Source organism: Arvicanthis niloticus, chromosome 1 (assembly GCF_011762505.2).
Source record: "Arvicanthis niloticus isolate mArvNil1 chromosome 1, mArvNil1.pat.X, whole genome shotgun sequence".
Lineage (NCBI taxonomy): Eukaryota > Metazoa > Chordata > Mammalia > Rodentia > Muridae > Arvicanthis > Arvicanthis niloticus.
The window spans coordinates 7923704-7944212 of NC_047658.1; the positions used below are offsets into that span (position 1 = coordinate 7923704).

At 49.6% G+C, this 20509-nt stretch overlaps 1 protein-coding gene across 5 annotated transcripts in view; it reads right to left on the reverse strand.

Moving 5' to 3' along the window:
- Nucleotides 1-20509, reverse strand: part of Sipa1l3 (signal induced proliferation associated 1 like 3) — a 202876-nt gene that overhangs the window by 105980 nt on the left and 76387 nt on the right. For 4 of the 5 annotated variants that reach the window (XM_034498346.2, XM_034498338.2, XM_076931171.1 and 1 more), the window contains exon 2: nt 8895-8982. The exons of the other annotated variant lie outside the window; for it this stretch is intronic. The gene's annotated coding sequence lies outside the window, so the exon portion shown is untranslated. The remainder of the gene's footprint in view (nt 1-8894; nt 8983-20509) is intronic. 5 annotated transcript variants of the gene reach the window in all.

Here is a 20509-nt window from a genome sequence, read left to right on the forward strand (position 1 = left end):
GCCTAGTTCCAATACCAAGTACTAGCATAATATAAAAAAAAATGCCTTCATGTGTGCTGGAGGACTGAGTGGCTGCCCACAGCACAGTGGCAGCAAAGTCAGGCTTGATGGAGACCACCTGTTTATGGGTCTCTGCCAGCACCTCAGCCATGGAGGCAGTACATACAGCTGTGAGGACTTCCAAGCTCTATATGTCATGGCTGCATGTTCTGAAGGGAAGCCCATTCTCCTGAGGATTGGCAGCTGTGCCACAGTATAGAAAGGGACAGCAAGGCTGCTCACTTACCCAGCAGTATGCAGTAGTGTGGCAACTAGGGCAAAGGGGGAAACTGGGACTTTCCACACCCAGGGAATCTGCCACCATCCACAGGTAGGCTAAAGAGGGCCCTTGCTCAGTGACAGCAGCACCGGCACCCAGCATACTCTCTGGGCCCACAAGGAAACCACATTCGGGAGAGAATGGCAACGAGGGAACCCCTCCTGACCTACCTACCAAGAAAGGCACACTTGGTTGACATCCTGTGAAGGAAACAGGGAGATGCTGTAGGAGCAGGTAGCAGCTCGGGGCCTGAGAGAAAATGAGGACACCCATATGGAGAGCGGGAGGGAGCCTTGGCTCTGAGAGGACAGAGTCATGAGTCATGGCAGCCTAAGACTTTTCTGAGGAACGTCAGAGCTGCAGTGACCTGTTTTGTGGGCCTCCCATGACCTAGAGTGACCAACAAGCCGCTTTCTCCTAGAACTGAATCTAGAACTGGGGCACCTTCTCCCGTGCAGAAAATGACTTTGAATCCTGCAGGTAGGGCAGCCTCTGACCACAAGCCTGGCTTTTCTAGAGAAGGGCGCTGGGATGCTAAGCCTTGACCGTGCACAGAGGAATTCAAAACCAAACCACTTCACTCCTTGCAACCCTTCCATGAGACTATAGTCCCAGACTGTGGAAGCTGAAGCAAGGGGATCAAGAGTTCAAGGCCAGCCAGGGCTACATAGCAAGACTCCACCTCAAAGAAAACAAAAGAAACTAGCCAAGTCCTTCCTCTAAACAAATATCCTTCTGTGACTCCCAGGGGTAGTGGAAAGACATCCAAATTTAGGACAGCTCACTGGGCCCACTGTGGCCAACCTTGTTGCCTTTGCTCATGACACTGAAATGGCTGTTGGCTTCTCTTCTACAGCCAACACCTTCCCACCTCAGGCCTTTTGTTTTGGTTTATCTAGAGAAGATGCAGCTGAGTTCCCACATTTGAGAAAATTGTAGGAGTCAGCACACCTAGAACGCAATGATATTCCTGCTGGGTAAGCAAGGGAGACATTCTACCACAAACAACAGGGCCCCAGCCTGCCAGTGTGCGGGTTCCTATCTACCTTCAAGATGAAGACCAATGACTGATACTTCAGAAACACCTCCTGAGGCTGTCTTGTTTCCACCCCGTTCTAGAAGAAGATCCCCTACCTCTGCTCTCTCTAGGTACTCTGTATTGTCTTTCTAGTTAAATATGCCAGTTACCCCACATGGCTACGGTGACTGCTTACCCAGATGGTAGGGGTTAGAATCAGACTCTTACAGCAGCTCCTTGCTAAACACACAGAGTGCTTCTGTTGTCACCTCAGGAACTGGACCCCTGAAGCTAAGGCTATGTAAGGAGCTTCTCATAGCTCCAGGGGGCTACCAATGGGGACAGCATGCTGGGCCTGTCCAACAGCAGGCAGCCAGGAGTTTAATCTGAGGAGCATCCAGATAGTCAGGCATCCTTCCCAATGATCGCACTTCCTAACATCTGCTGGCAACTGGAGGTCAGATGCGTAGACCTCATATGCCACACTGCAGGGTTGAATAGCTCATTCCAAGGGTACTTCCCAAGAGTGCTAAACTCCCCCAACCTGAGAGACAGCCATTTAAAATGTTTGTAGCCCATGGTTACTATATGTCCCTACATGGGACCTACACATGGCCTAAGCATCAGAGGGACACATAAATGTTTAGGGCTACACATTTACCTGATGCATTTATGTCACCTGTACCTCCCATCAGAATCTAGAGGCCAGCTCTGTATCCTTCTAGCTCCTCATACGGCCTCGGCTTCAGGGGTTCAGTTCCTCTGTCCTCCTCCCTCTCCACTGCCCCCATTTCCTTGCCTTTTCTGCCTCTCTTCATGTTCCCTCTGGGCAACTGTTCTCTCTGGTTACATCCCTCCTCCAGTGATGAGCCTGGGTCCCTGGTTTTCAGCCCTACATTTTATTGAGGACCCTGGGTTTCTTCCTGCCTCGGCCTCTCCTGTTCACTCAAGAACCACATGTTCCTGCCACCTTGCCATTTCTCATAGCTATCCAACCAGCCTAGAACTGTGTGCCTGGATATTCACATCTCCTTCTGCATTGCTTTACAAGGCTCTGCACTGGTGCAGTGCTATATAGCCATTTCTTCTGAGATAAAGCATCCCACCTCGGAGGCGGGCTCATTATGACTCAGGATTGTGTGTGTGTGTTTGTGTGAGACAGAGTCTCTCTATGTAGTCCTGGTTAGCTCAGAACTGTGTAGTCTAGGGTGGTCCAGAACTCACAGAGATGGTCTGTCTCTGCCTCTTGAGTGCTGAGATTAAAGTTATGAGCCACCATACCAAGGGATAAAGCCAGGATGTTCTAAAGGGAGATGAAACATTTCCTTTTTCCTAGAAGCTCCTTAAGATCAGGAAGCAAGTAACTCAAGAGCTTCAGGAAGTCCCAGAAACCGACCAGATTCAGTAGGTACCTCTCTCAAGGTTATATAAACAGTAAGAACTGTAAGACACTGTCAGACAAGACAAGCCACATGAAAGAGACAGAAAGTAACCAAACTGCCTGGAAGCTGCAAATCAGCGAATCAACAAGCTGCCTGAAAGAGACACTTTCTGATTTGTAGAGCTGCTTACAAGTTGCACAACGAGCTCCTGTAAGTAATCCCCCACCCATACTTACTTCTGTAAGTGACCTCAATAAAACTCACTGGCTCATTAAGTTGGACTTTGATGGTATCCTTTGGCAGTTTGTCATTGGTTCCCTATCTAGGGCAAGGTGACATCTATTCACGTTTCCCAGAGAGAGTGTCATACAACATGTAGCCCAACTCAATACCCTCACTAGTCACCGGGCAGTTGGGCCCAAACCTCACCTTAGACTCTTCCTCACACCCCCAAGCAGGCTGCAAGCCTCTCTGAGTCTAGGTGGGAGCTGCTCTTCCCATACCATCACCTGCTTTACCGTGGTGGACGCTACAAGGAGATCTTGCTGCCCACACATCCCAAGACACCCCACTTACATATAGGTCAGACTCCCTGTAGCCCTGTAGGGAAAAGGCTTGTGTCTCTACAAGGCTACACAGGGACCCTGTATTCTCCCTGTTTTTGAGCCACTGAGTGGGTGTGTGACAGTATCTCTGTGTGATTATCACTTGCCTTTCCGTAATGACACTACCAGTGGTGAGGTCTGAGCTCTAATGGTAACAGCAAGGATAACGAGTTGTGGGTTGACCCTGACATGGAATTGATTATGAGCCACACACATTTTGGGATTCTCAGCAATTTGGGTTTTAGAAAGACAAACCGGCAAGGTCTGGGGAGCACTGATAATTCATCCCAAGGGGACTTCTGCAATGATGATGGCTATATTGGCATAGACATGCAGTCCCTTGAGGCCAGGGCTGTGGATCAAGGTCCTGAGCGCCCATAACCACGCCTCAGCTCCTCACTGGAGGTCGACACTGAGCAGTACTACATCTTAGCCCCCAAATCTAACATCAGTTTTGATTTCACGAGTCACCGCATTTCATAGAGTTCATAAAATAAGTACAGGTAGATGGTTACGTTGACTGTATCTTTTAAGATATACTTCACACTTATTCATTGTGTGTGCATGTGCATGCCATGATATACATACAAAGGTCAGAGAACAACCCAGGGCACTGACTTTCTCCTTCCATCATGTGGGTCCTGGAAAGCACACCCAGGACATCTGCCTTGACAGAAACGCCTTTCTTTCTCCTCTGAGCCACCGTGCCAGCCCTGTCTTTTTTGTTTTCTTCCTTTGAGAAAGGGTCTTTCCATGTAGTCCTGGGGTGCCCTGAACTTGTGGTGATTCCTTCACAGCTGCTCCCAGGCATTATGGGTGTTCACTATCATTACCAGCTTGTTTTAGGCTTTTTATGTGTTTGTTTTGGGATGACGAGGTCTCTCATGGTAGCCCAGGCTGGCCCAGGCTGATGGCTTCACCTTTCTTTCTATGGTGCTGTATGCTCCCTCTACTGGGACTGCCTATCTCAGTGACTGTCTTCTTATCCTTCAGGCCCCTCCCACGACACATGTCAAGCCCCTCCATATAGATGCCCCAGCTCTGTATCTTCTTCACTGAGTACAGCAGCCCATAGGCTCCTAAAGACTTGATCACTTTGTATTTTCAGAGTCCCAAGGAGGCCTGGTATGCAGTAGGTGCTCAATTAAGTACCTCATAGATCTACTCTGTAGCTGCTGTGTTCATGTTCCCTTCACCCTTCCAGATGGAGATGGAAGTGCATTCTGCCACCCTCCTGTCCCCGAGCTATATCTCTTAGCTGTGGAGCTTCAAGACAGGAGAGCCTCAGTCAGGGCCTGGGTCCCTAAAACATAAAATCAATGCTCCCCCGACCTGTCGCACGCCACATGTCCCCAGTAAAGAATGGCACTGATCATGCTCATTTTAAGATTTCAGGTTCATTTGTTGCCACCTTAGAATCTCACTTGTGGCTGGCAGTCCTGTGAATGAATAAAGTCACTAGAGGCAGAGATACTGTGATGAGATTTGGTGGCTGCTGGAAAGTGACAGTCTCTGGCTGCAGGGGGTTACAGCAGCAGTGAAAGGCCTGGGGGAGGGACAGACAGAACATTTACTCCCTGGGAAGTGCTACTTCCACTTCCTGTTGGGAAGATGAAAGGTCTCACCCAGAGCCGATGTCTTTAGATAAGGCTACAGGCTGCCTCATCAAACACACTGTCACCTCCTCAGGGACCACACAGCCTACCTCCAGTCCCTGGAGACTGAGGAGGCTGCTTAGGAGCTAGCGCTACCCTGGAAACCCTATTATCTGGAGAATGCTTAAGCAGCAAGGCTGCATGAAGGGTGTGGACTAATTCGGGCTGACAGCCTTCCAAAGAATCACCCACTGGGGCACTGCCCTCCCGCTCTGTCCATCCGGGAGGATACATCACACTGTCAGGTCTAATTTGGGATTCGGGTGATGGGCTGTACAAAACACCCATGTGTTCTGACTGCAGAGGTCAAGGACAGTCACAATCCCAAGGCCAGTGCTCAAAAGCCTAGGGACTTCATGAGAAACTAGGTTGGGAGACCAACAGCTGTGGGTTCCTGGTGCACACCAAAGAAAATTACTGTTTTCTCTTGTAAAACTCCTGGCCTAAGCCTCAAGCTAGCAGCAAATTCCTGTTCCCAGAAGACAGATCAGTTACATCTAGGCACCCTATGAGTTCGGCATTTGGTGGGTAAGGATCACCATGGCAGCAGGGAACGCTGGTGGTGGTAGTGGTGCTGGTTCAGCAGCTGGTAGGAGGCAGCCACAGCTAGGAGGCTGATGCATGAGAGCTGCCTCAGCCACCCATCCGTAGCACCAGCAACACCAGCAGCACCAGTAACACCAGCAACACCAGTAACACCAGCATCAACAGCACCCAGTAAGTGACCCTCCCCCACCCGTGCTAGGCTCTGTCCCAGGTACCTAGGTTTGTAAGCACATTTAACCTTTGAAACCACCTCTAGGGACAAATTGCAGCCCCCATGGCTTAAGCTGCCCAAATGGGGCCAGCCAGTGGCCCAGCTGAGACTGGAACCTGGGTTGGCTGGACTCTGAACCAGTGTACTTGGGTTCCCTGTCAACCCATTTTGATTTTACTAACCTGTAGAAGGCCAAGGGAGGACTGGGTGTCTGCCCGGGATGCCCATGGCCCTGTGGCTTTCCTGGTTACAGCTCTTGTCATTCTGCCAATGTGCTGCACTACAGGGATGGGCACAGGGGTACACAGGAAATGTGGGCTGGAGCAACCTGCAGGGTGCTAGCCAGGCGGCAAAGTGGGGCCCTTTTAGACAGAATAACTAAAAGGTGTGGGTACTGTTTGTTGGGAAAGGAAGACCAGAAGTGTTTTCCCTGGCAATTTACAAGCCCCTCACCTTAGGTCTGGCAAGGAGGACATATGACCAAGACTAGTGGGAGGGACTTACATACATACAGGTGTAAAGCAAGATAGGACACCACATCTGTCCCTGGCTGGAAGAATTCGGACAGGAGCTGGACAGAATGTAGCCAGGTGTGGCAGGGCTCTGGAGACAGGCTGCCTGGGCTCAGCCCGGACACAATACTCTGTAAGCACCCTAGCCATCCTGTGCCACAGTGTTCACACCATTGCTGCAGGGCAGTGATGGTGGTGACCTCACAGGGTGGGTGTAAGGACAGAGTGAGCTCATGCATGCAGAGTGTTTACAGCAGGGCCTGGCCCAGAGTCAGCTCCTATTAATACCAATTATTGCCGCTCTTCTCCCAGACACTGCTGGCCAGCTTACCATCTGACTCTCTCCTGCCCTTTCCTCTGGCCAGAAGTTGAAACTTAGATGACCTTTTCCACCTGCTTTGCTGAGGAGGTGGTGATGTGACACCATTCTGCCCAGTGAGACCAAAGTGGTGTTATCTAGGGGATTCTGGGAATGCTCACACAGGTCACGGGAGTTAATCCAGGGACTTTTGTGCTGTCTGGAACCATAGCAGCAACCCTGTGGCCAAGAGGGGAAAGCCCACAGAAACAGGCCAGCATCAAGCCATGACACTGGCCCACCACAGAGTGTGAGAAACTTTTTTTCTTTTAAATCAAAGGTTGTTAACCTGACAGGGACCTTCCCTCCAGCCCTTTGTGCCAATTAGCCAAGAACTGTAGCTAACAGATGGGGAGGGTCTAGGGACATTACAGATACCTCAGCAGACACTGAGACGGGAGACAGCTCCTAGCAGATGCTGGCATTAGTGCATCTAAGTTTGTGGATAAGCAGGGCTTCATCTGAGTCTTAAAGCTCCCTCCAAATGCCTTTGAGTTATATTTGGAAAATGACAGTGGGGTTGGCAGGGGAAGTACCTGGCAGCCGGACATCACCTTAGCCAAGGAGTCAGGTGACACTGTGGGTAATAATCACAGACGCTGTGGATCCCTGGGACAATACCCTGAGGAGGGAACATCATTTCTGTGATACTCTTCCCATTCACAATATCGCCTTGATAGAGTCAAGGGAAAACATCAAACACAGCTAAATCCAGACACTACAAAATCACTGAGCTGCGTACTTCCTGAGTCACAAAAGAAAGGAGAGAGTGCTGGAACCTGGTACAGACGGTAGGACAGTAAGATACTATGGCTGGCTGGGGAGATAGCTTAGTGAAGTGTTTGGTGCCCAAGCATGGGACCTGGCACTCGTGAAAAGAGCCAGGTGTGGTGGCACATACTTATAATCCCAGGGCTGGGGGGCAGATAAGTAGATTCCCGGGGAAATCACTGGTCAGCCAGTCTAACCTAACTGGCAGGGTCCAGTACGAGAAGCTGTCTCAAACACCAAGGGAAGGCTCGGCAGCTAGCAGCACAGATTGCTGGCACAGAGGACCCAAGTTTGGCTCCCAGTATTTACACAGGGCAGCTCACAAACACTAAACTCCAGCTCCAGAGGAACCTAAGACCTAGAGGCGCACTCCTTTAATTCCAACACTTGGGAGGCAGAGGCAGGCGACAGATCTCTGGGAGTTCAAGACCAGTCTGGTCTACAGAATGAGTTCAGGGACAGCCAGGGATATATAGTGAGACCTTATCTTAAAAACAAAACAAACAAGCAGGTAAGCAAACCGAGGTGAACAACAACTGTAGTTTAACACCTGCGTACCCATACAAGAAGCAGACTCTGCCTCAGAGGATCTAGAAAAACTTTACCAAGATGGACCGCTCAGGGAGGAATCCCGTGGTTTCCTGGGGTTCACTGAGTTCCACAGTGTGGCTCCCGGTGTCTATGTCAGCTGGCAACACTTCTAGTGTCTGGAGCCAGAATCTCCAACCTCCCTCCCACTGCCTACACTGTCATCATCTCCCTGTCCTTCCAGGACCAGGCAGTGTTGTCCTCAGCACCCTGCCATAAAAGGCTGGCATTGGCATTCAGAAACGCTTCATTAAGAACCAAAAGATCGTGTGCCCTGAAACTGACTTCACAACCTACAATCCGTCACAGACCATGAAAGAGCACAATACTTGTTAGAAAAAAATCACGCCCAAATTCCCCCAAATTTAACCTACTTAAACCTACACATCCAGATAGGTATTTACCACACATACATATGTCAATCGTGTGCCAGCACTGATGCCGCTGCCGCTGCCATACAGAGAGAGCAGCGTGCGGCAGGGTAATGGGCCCGTTCTGTGTCTCCCTATGTACTAGGTTCACAGGGAATTCCTTTGTGAGAACTTAAAAAAAAAAAAAAAAAAAAAAAAAAAGTGAAGAGTGAAGACCTACATAAAATTTAAATCGACTTAAGACTGTATAAAACCAAACACCCTGAGTGTAACTGTCCATGAACAAAGCTCTCTGAGACACACTGTTGGTGGGGTGCTCCAGAAGCATCTGTACAGCATGGGTTTGTTCTCAGACGACAGACTGAAATACAAAGTATGCATATGTGTGTGGGAAACGGGATAGCAGCACATGGCACAGTGGACGACGGAACTTACTTCTAAAGGAGGGGGTAGTGGTGGAGACGGTTCTCTTCTCTGATATTCTTTGTATGCATATTTTAAAATAACATAGGCATGAGTATTGTTTATAAAATTTAAACAAATAGCCACAGTACTTACCTTAGCATGCCCTGGATACTAGTGCACCTTTGAAAGTCTCACGAGTGTCAAGGTCAAAGGTCAAAGGCCAAGGTCAAAGGTGACACACCTATGAAAAGGGGGGGAAAAAAGGTCATGCTTTTGGCCAAGTGGCGCAGGGTCTTCCTGCTGTACCAGTCACCTGTCACACTTGACAGATACCAATCAAAGTCTGGCACTGAGAACACAGTAGAAGCAGGAGAGCCACTGTCCTCGAGGAGCAGAAATTCTAGCGGAGGGGAGGAGGTGGCTGAAGAAGCACACAAGACCAGGATTGGCTAGTGTCTGCTACACATTGAGATGAGAACATGGTGGGGGGCAGGGCTGCCAACCCACACAGTGGAAAGACACCCAAATGGGTAAGATCACAAACTAAGAAAGAGCTTCCAGGCCACAGAACAGCTGGTGCAAAGGCCCTGAGGCAGGAGAGGCTCTGGGCAGTAGTCCATGGCCAAAATGACAAGGAGGACAAGGGATAGATGCAAAGTGTGGGGCACACAAGGACGTTCCTCTCAGAGAGCTATGTGCGGAGAAATAACAACTGGACTTTTCTGACACAAGTCTAGGCACATGAATATTTGGTGTGGTTGTATTTATCTGAATGATAAGATTTTAACATTGTGAGTGAATAAAGTGTGTGTGAGCACACGTGTACGTGTACTTCTCTCCTACCTTTATGTTGGCTCTTGGGATCAGACTTAGGCGGTCAGGCTTGTTTGGCTCTACCCACTAAATCGACCTTGCCAGCACAAGGCGGAGCACTTTACGGATGAAGGGGGTCTGTTCACACTACATGTGCTAGCACACGGTGGGCCCTGCGTCAGGAGGAGATCTAGAAAGGGTAACCCACCAATGTCCACAGAAAATGGGTATGAAAGGCTGCAAAGGATCCAATTCTATCCAGAGATCAAGATGTCTTAAAATGGAACCAAATCCATGCATGCTTTTCTTTCATTTCTTATGTGTGTATGTATAAGAGAGGGAGGGAAGGAGGAAGAGAAGAGACGGAGTGTGTGTGTGTGTGTGTGTGTGTGTGTGTGTGTGTGTGTGTGTAGGGGGAATGGGGCTGACTCTTCTACTTTACAAGTGATGGACTGAGTGACATAAAACAGGTGAGTAAGGTAAGCTAGGTGTGGTGACACATTAAGAAAGCTCAGGGACAGGGACAAACATAAGCTTGAGGACCTCTGCAGGGCAAGGCCCCGCCTTGACGAGCACATGATCCAAACCTGGCCTCATGCTGAAGTCACTGTACTGCTCTCCCTGTCCCTAGCCTGGACATCAGGTGAGCTGAGCAATGACCAGCAGCCCCTGGACAGGGAGGAATGTGAAGAGCAGGGTGGCTGGCTGGTCACTTACATCTTCTTACATCTCCCAGGACCATCTCAGCCCCTCTGAGAATAAAACAACACAGAAGACCAACTCAATCATGGACACAAAGAGCCAAGAGATGGGGAAGAGACAGCACCCTGGCCACTGTACTGGAGGCCTTGGATCCTGCAATTCCTGATCCCATTGTTAGTGGGCTCTTCCGGGCTTCATAGTCCCTCTTTTACATAAGCAGGATGGCCTTGACTTGTGTTTGCTCTCAAGAAAAATAGCTTCCAACAAACACAGAAGGGCAGAGGCCATGCTGTTCTTGCTGATTCCCAGAGTTCACTACCAGGCCATTTAGGGAGGCTTAAGATAAAATTAGCAATTGTCACTATACATAGAGCCAGCAACTCCAGAAAAACACACACTTCAGAAGAACCCAGAAGCAGTCCCTTGGGCCCTTGCCTGTTCCTCAGCTGGCCAAACAGCTTTGACTTTTGAGGTGCTTCACAGGATGGGAGGGGAGCAGAAAGAAACACTAAGGACATCTCCTTTGTCACCATCAGGCTTGCCGTTAGCAAATTCCTGCAATGACCAGGATGCCTCCGAATAATGTACTTGTAAAATCTCACCAGCCATGTAGGAAAGCAATGGAAACTGGCTTTCTTATTTTTTCCTTTCTCTTTAATTATACACATACTTGTTTTTTGAGACCAGGGTCTTACTATGTAGTCCTGGCTGTCTTGGAACTCACTATATAGACCAGGCTAGCCTTGAACTCGCAGAGCCTTCTGAACTCTGGGATTAAAGGTGTGCACCACCACAACGTGTCACAAGTCCTTCCATCCCCCCCAAAGACAGGCCCTCCTGGACTCCAGCTTTTCCTGCCTCAGCTTGGCATTCCAGAAGGGCGAGCGCGCCATGGAGCCCAGCTGCATCTGGCTCTCCTTTCTTCAGGGTTAGGCACCTTGGACTGGAAGACTGGAAGCCTCTCTGCCTGGGATCACCACACACAGTGTGGGGAAGGAACTAAGAGCAGCCCAGGGGACAGCAGTGAAGGAGGGCAACTGAGCCGGTCTAGCCAGAGCTGGGACACCCCAGAGTCCTGGAAAAAGATGGCATGGCTACATCTCAGTAGGGACTCACAGGCTGAAATCCTCCTCCCTTTGGCCACAGGCATGGGCTTGGAGAGCCATGGTCCAAGCAGGCTGATCAGAGCTGGCCCTGTTCTGTTGCTGTGCAGAAGAGACAGTAGACAGGGACTGACTAGGGCTGATTTGCCAACCTGGCAAAGTCTTGATAGGAATATGTAAGTGGCAACTCTGGGCAGGCCAGATCTGGGATTCCTGCATCCCTAGCTATTAGGCAGCTTTTGAGGTTTAAGATAGGGCAATTCTGTCCTAACAGGAAAAACAAAATAGGAAGTTACCTGAGAGAACAGGAGTGCATGGTCATTTGTGTTTACGAGAACGGAGGACACCCAGCTGCTTTCTCCAAGGGAGAAGCCACACTGAGAGGCTGAAGAGGGGTGGGGGTGGGGGGCAGGTAGAGGAGCACAGTTATCACTGTCATCTTGTCTGACCTGTCCACTTGATGGACAAGGTGACTGAGGTCCTGGATATGTACCGACTTCTCTGGGGACCAGGGTCACCCTGAGGACACTGGAGGGTCTACTCCAGCCTGAGGGAGCAGTCTCCAGCAAGACTGCAGAGGAAAGACCGTGACAGAGGTGACTCCCACAGCACTGGCTCACAGCAGCACCGTTTGCTTTCTGTTTCATGAAATGGGCTTACAGGAGTTCAGGGGCCCCCAAAGTTCCACAATGCCAGAATTGCTATGCCCAAGAGCAATCTTTTGAGGGCTATTTGCAGGTGAATGAACATGGATTTGTCCCTCACCGAACCCTCCTGAATCATGCATTGTTACCACGGCTCCGTGTACTCCTGGTAGCCCCAAACCAAAGGACCAAGAAAGCATGGCAGGAAAGCTCTGGAACTGTGAGCCAAAATAAACCTTTCCTCCTTTAAACTTATACTGTCTCAGGTATTGTGTCATAGCAATGCAAGCCTAATCAAAACTATCCCCCTTTACATGTTTTCTGTTCTTCTTTGCTTGGAGGCTGGTTCTCACTATAAAGCCCAGGCTGCCCTCAAATCTGAGAACCCGCTGCCTCAGTCTCCTGAGTGCTGGAATCACTGGTGTGTGCTACAACAGCAGGCCTGGCCAGACACCGCTCTTAGCCTGTGTCATGACGAGCGGCCAAGTCTCTCTCCTCTGAGCAGCCGGCTGTGTGCGTGGCTTCCTGGGCACTCCAAGCTGAGTGCCGAAGCACACCCTGTGGCCTTCCACCATGAGCTAGGTTCTCCTTTCGGGACTGTCTGAGATCGCCCTCTGGGACATGAGAAACTCAGCAACTAACAAAAAAGTTGCTCGATTTAGCCTCATTTATAGGTGATCCCCAATACATCCAGCCCTACCCCAACTTAGGGTATTAGTTGAATCTGCTCATTCAACTGCCTTCCTCCACATTCCAACAAAGAAGAGCTGATACAGGAAGAAAGAATTCTGCCTTGGGAAAACCGCTGCCCTCAACAGCCGCTGAGCTCATGCTGCAATTAATCACGTTTTCTCTTATGACCTACATTCTATTAATAACCCACACGATGATTTAGCATGTGCCCTTGGTGATGGATGCCACTCTCAATGGCTACCACTGGGTCACTGGCTTCAAGGACCTTACCTCCTCACTGCCCATGCCCCTGACTGACCCAACTCTGGAGCTATGCTGGGGGCCCAGGGCAGAGGGCTACAGGAACACCACACACTCTGCAGGGGCTGTTCTTCCAGCCTGCAGCCAGCCCAGGTAGGCTGCATGGCTCACGGGCAGATCTCCACAGCAAAGCTGCTTAGGGAAAACAACACCGTGTGACCGTTTCACAGGCAGCAGATTGGCCAAAATGTCAGAGTCTGATACTACCAACTGTGCCAATGCTGGAGCTAGGGGAACTCTCAGTCACTGTGGGTGGTGACAGAGCTGGAACAAAAAGAAAGTTGGCAAATTTCTTTCTTTCCATTTTTTTCTTTTGGAACAGGGTCTCACTACACAGCCCAAGCTGGCCTCCGGCTAGAGTGCAGGGGCCGCAGGGGCCGGCCACTACCTCAGCTCTGCAACCTCTTGCAAAGGCAAAAGTAACTTCAGCAACACATTCATTCTCCCACTGACTTGTGTCCGAGGGTCCCTGTAAATTCCCACTGGAAGTTTAAGTATGGATTTTGTAGTTTGTTCTGTGTGTGTAAACTACCTACCACGTCACCAAACCCTTGAACAACCTGTTCCTCTAGCACACGCACTCCTGCTTGTCCATCGTGAAGCTGTATAGTCCAAGATAGCCTTGAACTCAGTATGTAGCTGAGGATAACCTTGAACTCTTGATCCTCCTGCCTCTACCGCCTGACTGGTTGATAGATTGTGTGTGTGCACCTGTGTAGGCATGCCAGTGACAGCACACTGAAATTAGAGGATATTTTGAGGGAACCGGCTCTTTCCTTCTACCATGTGGGTCCCAGGGATCAAACTCAGGTGCTTACAGCAGGCACCTTTACCAGTGAAGTCACTTGCCGGCCAACTTCTCAACAGATCAGATATTAGTTTTTATGTCAATGTGACAGAGGCTAGGTTGGGAAGAGGGAACAGCAATTGAGAAAACGCCTCCACTAGGCTGGCCTGTAAACAAGCTTACAGGGTATTTTCTTGATTGATGATTGATGTGGGTGGGCCCGTTCCACAGTGGGCAATGTGCCATTGCTAGGTGGGTGGTCCTGGATGGCCTAACAAACCAAGCTGAGCAAGCCAGTAAGCAGCACTGCCTCAATGTGAGTTCCTGTCTCCAGGTTCCTGCCCTGCCTGAGTTTTTGGTCTGACTTTCTTAGATGATAGACTATAAACTGTAAGACAAAGTTAACTCTTTCCTCCTCAAGGTGCTTTTGGTTACAGCATTTTATCATAGCAATAGGAACCCTAACTAAGACACTGAGATTAACTTCACTCAAGATCTCACAGCAGATCTTGTACGTAGCAGAGAAGGCTCAGAAACCAGGGGATTCAACTCCAAAACCACCAACAGCGGTGGTGGTACACACCTTTATTCCCAGCACTTGAGAGAAGAAGCAGGTAGATCTCTGAGTTTGAGGCCAGCCTGGTCTACAGATGCAGGATAGCTAGGGCTACACAGAGAAACCCTGTCTTAGAAACAAAACAAAACACACCCAGCCTGAGCTACATAGTGAAGATTATTTCAAGAGAAAGAAAGAAAGAAAGAAAGAAAGAAAGAAAGAAAGAAAGAAAGAAAGGAAAAAAATCAATCAACCTCTCTCAACAAAACCACCAACAATACAATGAGAACAGGTTTGCTCTCTACCCTACTTCCTATCCCAACAAGACATCAATGGCTCAGAGACCCACGAGTGAACAGGAAAATCACTGTGGACTGAATAACACAGGAGTACAGCAATATCACCTTAGGCAACCGTGGCATCTTTCTTTTTTCTTTAACTTTGGTTTATTTGAGACAGGGCTTCACTATGAAGCCTAGGCTAGCCGGAACTCACTATGTAGCCCGGGTTATGACATCTTATCCAAGGATGCTGGGAAGCGTTTGCACCTTTGCCTTTCTCAGCTTGGGGTGTTAATATGAGAGCTAGATTTGAGATGGTCCCCTTCTGTCCACAGAAGAGGTGAGCTTCCTCTGGGAAACCTGGCTTCTTGGCAAAGGTGGATACAGCAGCCACCTTGTGGATATAGGATGGTGAGAGCATGAACTGAGCTGGAGTTGACTTGCTGCCTTCTCCATCCAACGCTGTTCTGCGGGTTGAAATGACAGCACTGTGTACAGAGATGCTCACAGCCAAATGCACGAGAAATGCAACGGAAAGCCATGCTCCTGCATTGTGGGCTGCTCCATCACATGGTAAGTGTTTTAAAGAGACAGACTCAGTGGGAAATCAAAGCTTTCTACCCAGCAGGATTGGTCAAATGCACCTAGAAAGCTGGATGTGTGGCTCAATCAAATCCCAGAGGACCTTAACTGAGTCTAGCTATTTTTCTCAGCCTTCAAGAGCATCAGCATAAAGGTCATGTTAAGGCTAAGTCCAGGCTGAGCCCAGCCTGCCCACACATCTGCGCGTGCTATGCTGGCTGGAAAATCATGCAGAGCTCACAGATCCTTTCTCCTCCTGTCACAAGCCGGTTGCTAGATATGCCAAGAGTTAAGCCCCTTCCTGTATTGCACTGAAAACAGCCTGTCAGTGTGGCTTCCGCTGCTGGGTGCATTTCCACAAAGCATTCCCCCAGCCCCAGTTAATCAGGTGAAAGTTAGGACAGTGGTCAAGCCACCAAAATAGGTCAGGCGTTGATTTCTAATCCTCTTATTCATAATGCAGTAAAAGGGAAGAATTTATCAGTGAAACTATCCACAGTTACTTAACCTTTGAGTTCCTTTGTGTGCTATGTAGGAGTAATGAGGGCTCTGGGAGAAATCTGTTTAAAAAAAATGACTCAGTGACAACTGTTTACAGCAGGATCTGTCCTCAGAAAGTGCTTAATAAATGTGATAATTTAGTCATAATGCTGGTGACAAAGTGGGACTTCCACTAATCTTAAAGTCTTATCCCTTGATCAATCGGACACATGGAGAACTTTGTGGCCCCAATTCTGGCCACTTATAGGGGGTTGCGGGGAGCAGTATGAGGGCCCAGGCTGGTACAGCCACAAAAAGCTGCTGTGGCTCAGGTTCTGTGGAAAGGAAACAGACAACAGAGCTGCTGCAGTGGCCAACTGCCCACCTGGCAGCCATGCTTCCCTTCTTAAGACTACATTTCCCAGCCTCTCTTGCAGCTAGCAGTGGCCGTAAGTGGAAGTGGGAAGCTGTTGTGAAGCTTTGAGGAAATTTCCTCCAGCATGCTTTTGTACCCACTCCCTCACTTCATGGCAAACTCATTGGCCTGACTGTAGCAGCAACTGTGGACTATAAGCAATCTAAGGGTGACTGACAGCTCTGTTCCAGGGATGGTGAAACAGAAGGATCCTGCTTTTCTGGTGACCATCAGGCAGCCACGCTGGACCCAAGTGCCATGCTATGGACGTTTTACTCAGTAGAAAAATCACCCTAGTGGAGCTTATACTGTTATCTTTTTAATCTCTGCTTCTGACAGCCTTTTGTTGTCTTTTGTTTGAAATAGGTTCTCACTGGCTGGCCTGGAGTAGCCCAAGGTGGCCTCAAACTTTTGCTGATTTTCTTTCTTCTCTCCCTCAAGTGCTGGGATTACAGGAATTCACCACCACGCCTGGCTCTGACAGCCATTTGAAATGCACCATTCAGATGACACTGCGTGGTCTTCCACATGAGATGCCCAGTCACAAAAGCTCAGCAGCAAAGCCCCTGCTGTCATTTAAAGCATCCCCACTCTTCAGGACTTACACACGCTCTGTAGCACCAAGGAGAGAGCCGCAACACAGCATTCCCCAGAACTCTGCTCAGAATATGGTTAGCACTGCTTTACTTTAGATGAGACAACAAACGAGCAACAGGAGATGCACGGAGTCATTCATCAGACAACTCTTGAGCGTCATCCTACAGTGGATGTATCAGGGAGAAGTGCCAGACACAGTAAACTGAAGTACATGCTGATAGGCCCTCAAAGCTCATATTCCTGATAACAAGGAGAAACACACAGGTGGACACATGCCTACATAAGTGCGGGCATTAAGAGTTAACATGCAGAAAGCCAGAACAAGCTTAAACCTAGAACTTTAAAAGGGGGCGGGGGAGCTACATGAAAAGAACATCCGCAATGGGAGCAATGGTTAAGCAAATATCATCCATCCATCAATACCATCAATAGTCAGCTTCGGAAAGAAACAAAAAGCCTGACTTCACACAGGCTTGAAGCCGCTAAGTGAAAGGAGCCTGGCCCAGGTGACAAGGGAGGGGCGGGGGTGAGAGGCGGTCACAGCACCCTCTCTTCTGTAGGCTGGCATGCATACAGGCAGCTAGCCAGCACTGACGGTGTCACAGAGGACGGCATGGTGTGACCCAAAAGTTGTCATTCTCACTCCACTGGCCAATATGTGTCTTTTGAGGGGAGCACATGGCTCTGGGAGCAGAGGATGGAAAGTAAGGGGAGAGCATGCTGATCCCACTGAGAGCAGACTGGACACTACAGCTGGGATGCTGTAGCAGTCCTGTGGGAACGTGGCCACTTGCAGCATATTGAAGACATGGCATGCATTTAATCCTAGCGCTTAGGAGACAAAGGCAAGTGGATCTCTGTGAGTTCGAGGCTAGACTGGTTTACATAGTGAGTTCCAGGTCAAGCAGGGAGACATAGTAATACCTGGTCTCCATAAACAAACAAACAGCAGGGGCATTCATGGTCCACTCACAGCTTCCTCTCATCAACAGAGAGAGGCCCAGGTGAGCATCAAGGCCAGTGGTACTGCTCCCACCTGTGTACCCCCCACCTGTGTACCCCCCACCTGTGCACCGCTCCCACCTGTGCACCGCTCCCACTTGTGCACTGCCACTGTGACAAGGCTGCACTAAGTGTCCCTTTGCACCAGGGCTATGTCTTTCTGTAAGGTGTCACATTGGACTGGCAGTGCTGGGTCAATGAACTGATTTCCAAGTCGAGCTGAGTACTTCTTCCTTTTATTGGACAGCTGGCACAAGGGTCCACTGTGTAGGGGCTCAGGGTGGCAGGCACTGGGTAAGGAGTCTCCCTGTTCACTGTACACCTCTCTGCTTTTTTCTGAATGTTTTCTCACGTGTACATTCTGCTCATTCAAATAAGAAGCCCTCCCCCGACTGACTTCAGTAAAGGTCACGGTGATTCACACATTCCCCCGCAGCTAGGAAGACGCACTCAGCTCATTCATGCTCTATATACTTCTCCCTCATGGCTGTGTGCATGCACACATACATATGCATAAACAATACATTTCTCCCTCTTTTCCTCTCTTCTCCTTCTGAACCTGGAATGAGCTGAGACACATCACATTCATCATCTTGTGGTCCCTTCCAGTCTCCAGCCAGCAGGAGGGCATGAGGTGAATTCCCAGAGATGCAGATCTGACAAGACTTCTGGCCAGGGCTGGGTCCAGGTCTTCAGGATCCATGGGCTCTGACGGCAGGAGACAAGAACACTCTCCATAGCCAATTTTCAATTCAAGCTAGCTGAGCCAACCTCAACAACTGGGTGACACAGAGTTCCCTAGAAGCCTGAGGCCCTCCTGAGAGGGTGAGGGAGACCTGCAGTAGTGGCAGTAGTAGCAGCCATCAGCCATGGGATCTGTACTCTCAGGAACAAGGACAGAGGGAAAGGGACAAAGCTCGAGGGAGAACCGCCTCATACAAACAAGATGCCTTCTCACACACCTCCTCCAGCCCTGGCTCCTCCAGGCTTGGCCCAGAACTGAATCCTGGCCAACTGGTGCCGAGTCCCTGGGAAAGCAAAGTGATCTGAACTCTGCCATGGTGGCTAGAACTTAGCTAAGGAGGGTGGGGAACAGTGAACTCAGCCTCAAGGGAAGAGTCACCCCAGAGAAGACAAGGCATGGGGGAGCAAGAGAGACTGTTCATAAGGCTAGCACCCCCTTGTGTCTCACGGCTTGGATTCAGATGGCTGCTGTCATCTATCTACCAGCACTGAGGTGGGCCTGGGATGTGGCTCTATGCAGGCTGCCTGGGAGGGGGCCTTGGAGGCTGGGGTTCTCGTCGCAGATGAAAGCTCTTGCCCTCAACTCTTCTAGATTCATCCTGCAGTTCAGATTGCAGCAGCCTGGGGTGGGGGTGGGGTACCCGATTGGCCATCAGCAGGGATCAGTTAACAAACCAATTGTGTGTGTGTGTGTGGGGGGGGGCACTTGTCTGTCTAGCCTTCTGGGATTAGAAAGTTCTTTTATGCCACTAGCTCTAAAATATAACCAAATTCATTTCCTTGTCTCCTCTTTCCACGCCCAAGTAACCACCATTACTCACTTGGACACACTCATCAGAGCCCTCTCCGGTCATCTCACTCCTGCTTTCCTGGATCCTCCTCTGTAACCAGCCAGAGAGATCAGATCAAACAGGGGCCTCACACATGGCAGTCAAGTGCCCTACCACTGAGCCATGCCCCAGCCTCTCACTGGGGGGTTCTAGGCAAGTAGTCTACAACTGAGCTACACAACAGGCATCCAGACATTCACAGCATTCCAAGATAGGATGGCACGAGGACCATTTCACAAAACCCTGATCTTCCTCCATTTTGTCCCCTTTTCTTAGGGAAAGGGGTGTTAGATAATTATAATTTGAGGTAGTGGTACATGCTTGTAATCCCGCACTTGTGAAGTAAAGGTATAAAGATCAATTGGAATTTGAAGCTAGCCTGGGGTACATAGCAAGTTCTAGATGAGGGCTACATAGAGAGACCCGGTGTAAAACAACCACCCACCACCACCCCAACCAAAACAAAGCAAAGCAAAAGCAAAAACAAACAAAAGAATCCACTTCTGTGATTGTGGTGGCACCAGGGCTGAGTTTTCAGGGGTAAATTCTGGGTAACCACACCCATCCACGAGTGTTCTGGTTAAAACCCATCTTCTCTTTTAACCACACTGAAAACCCAGACTCTGTGGCTTCAGTCCCCACCCCTCTACTCCCAGCAGTGTCAGCCAACAGTGTGGGAGGCCTTGTCAGGGGAGAAGACCATGCTCTCTTCCCAAAAGACAACCCTCCACTTGCTTTCTGAGGCAGATAGCAGTCCCTAGCCACAGACAGGCTGGAGCTTGCGCAGGCCTCATTGTTCAACACACCCTTCCCAACTGAGAAGTAAAGAAGCTGTCCTTTTTTCCAGTTTTATACTTAGCGGCATGCCATGCCCACAGAAGGCCATCCAATCAGGGGCCATCTCATTTTTACAGCTTCACAGTGTGCCGCTCCACAGGTCTCCTAAGTCATTCTGCACCCCACAACCACACAGGTGTGCGCGTTGTGTGTAGATCCCCTGGAGCTGCCTGACATGGGTGCTGGGGACTCAACTCTGGTCTTCTGCAAGGGCAGTAAATGTTCTTAACTGTGGGACTATCTATCTGGCCTCACTTCCCATCCTATAATGAGTGTGCTGTAAAATGAAAAAACAAACAACAAATTAACCTTGAGCTAGGTGCGGTGGCTCACAGCTTTAAGTTTAGCATGTGGGAGGCAGAGGCAGGCTTCTCTGTGAGTTCGAGAGTACCTTCATCTATA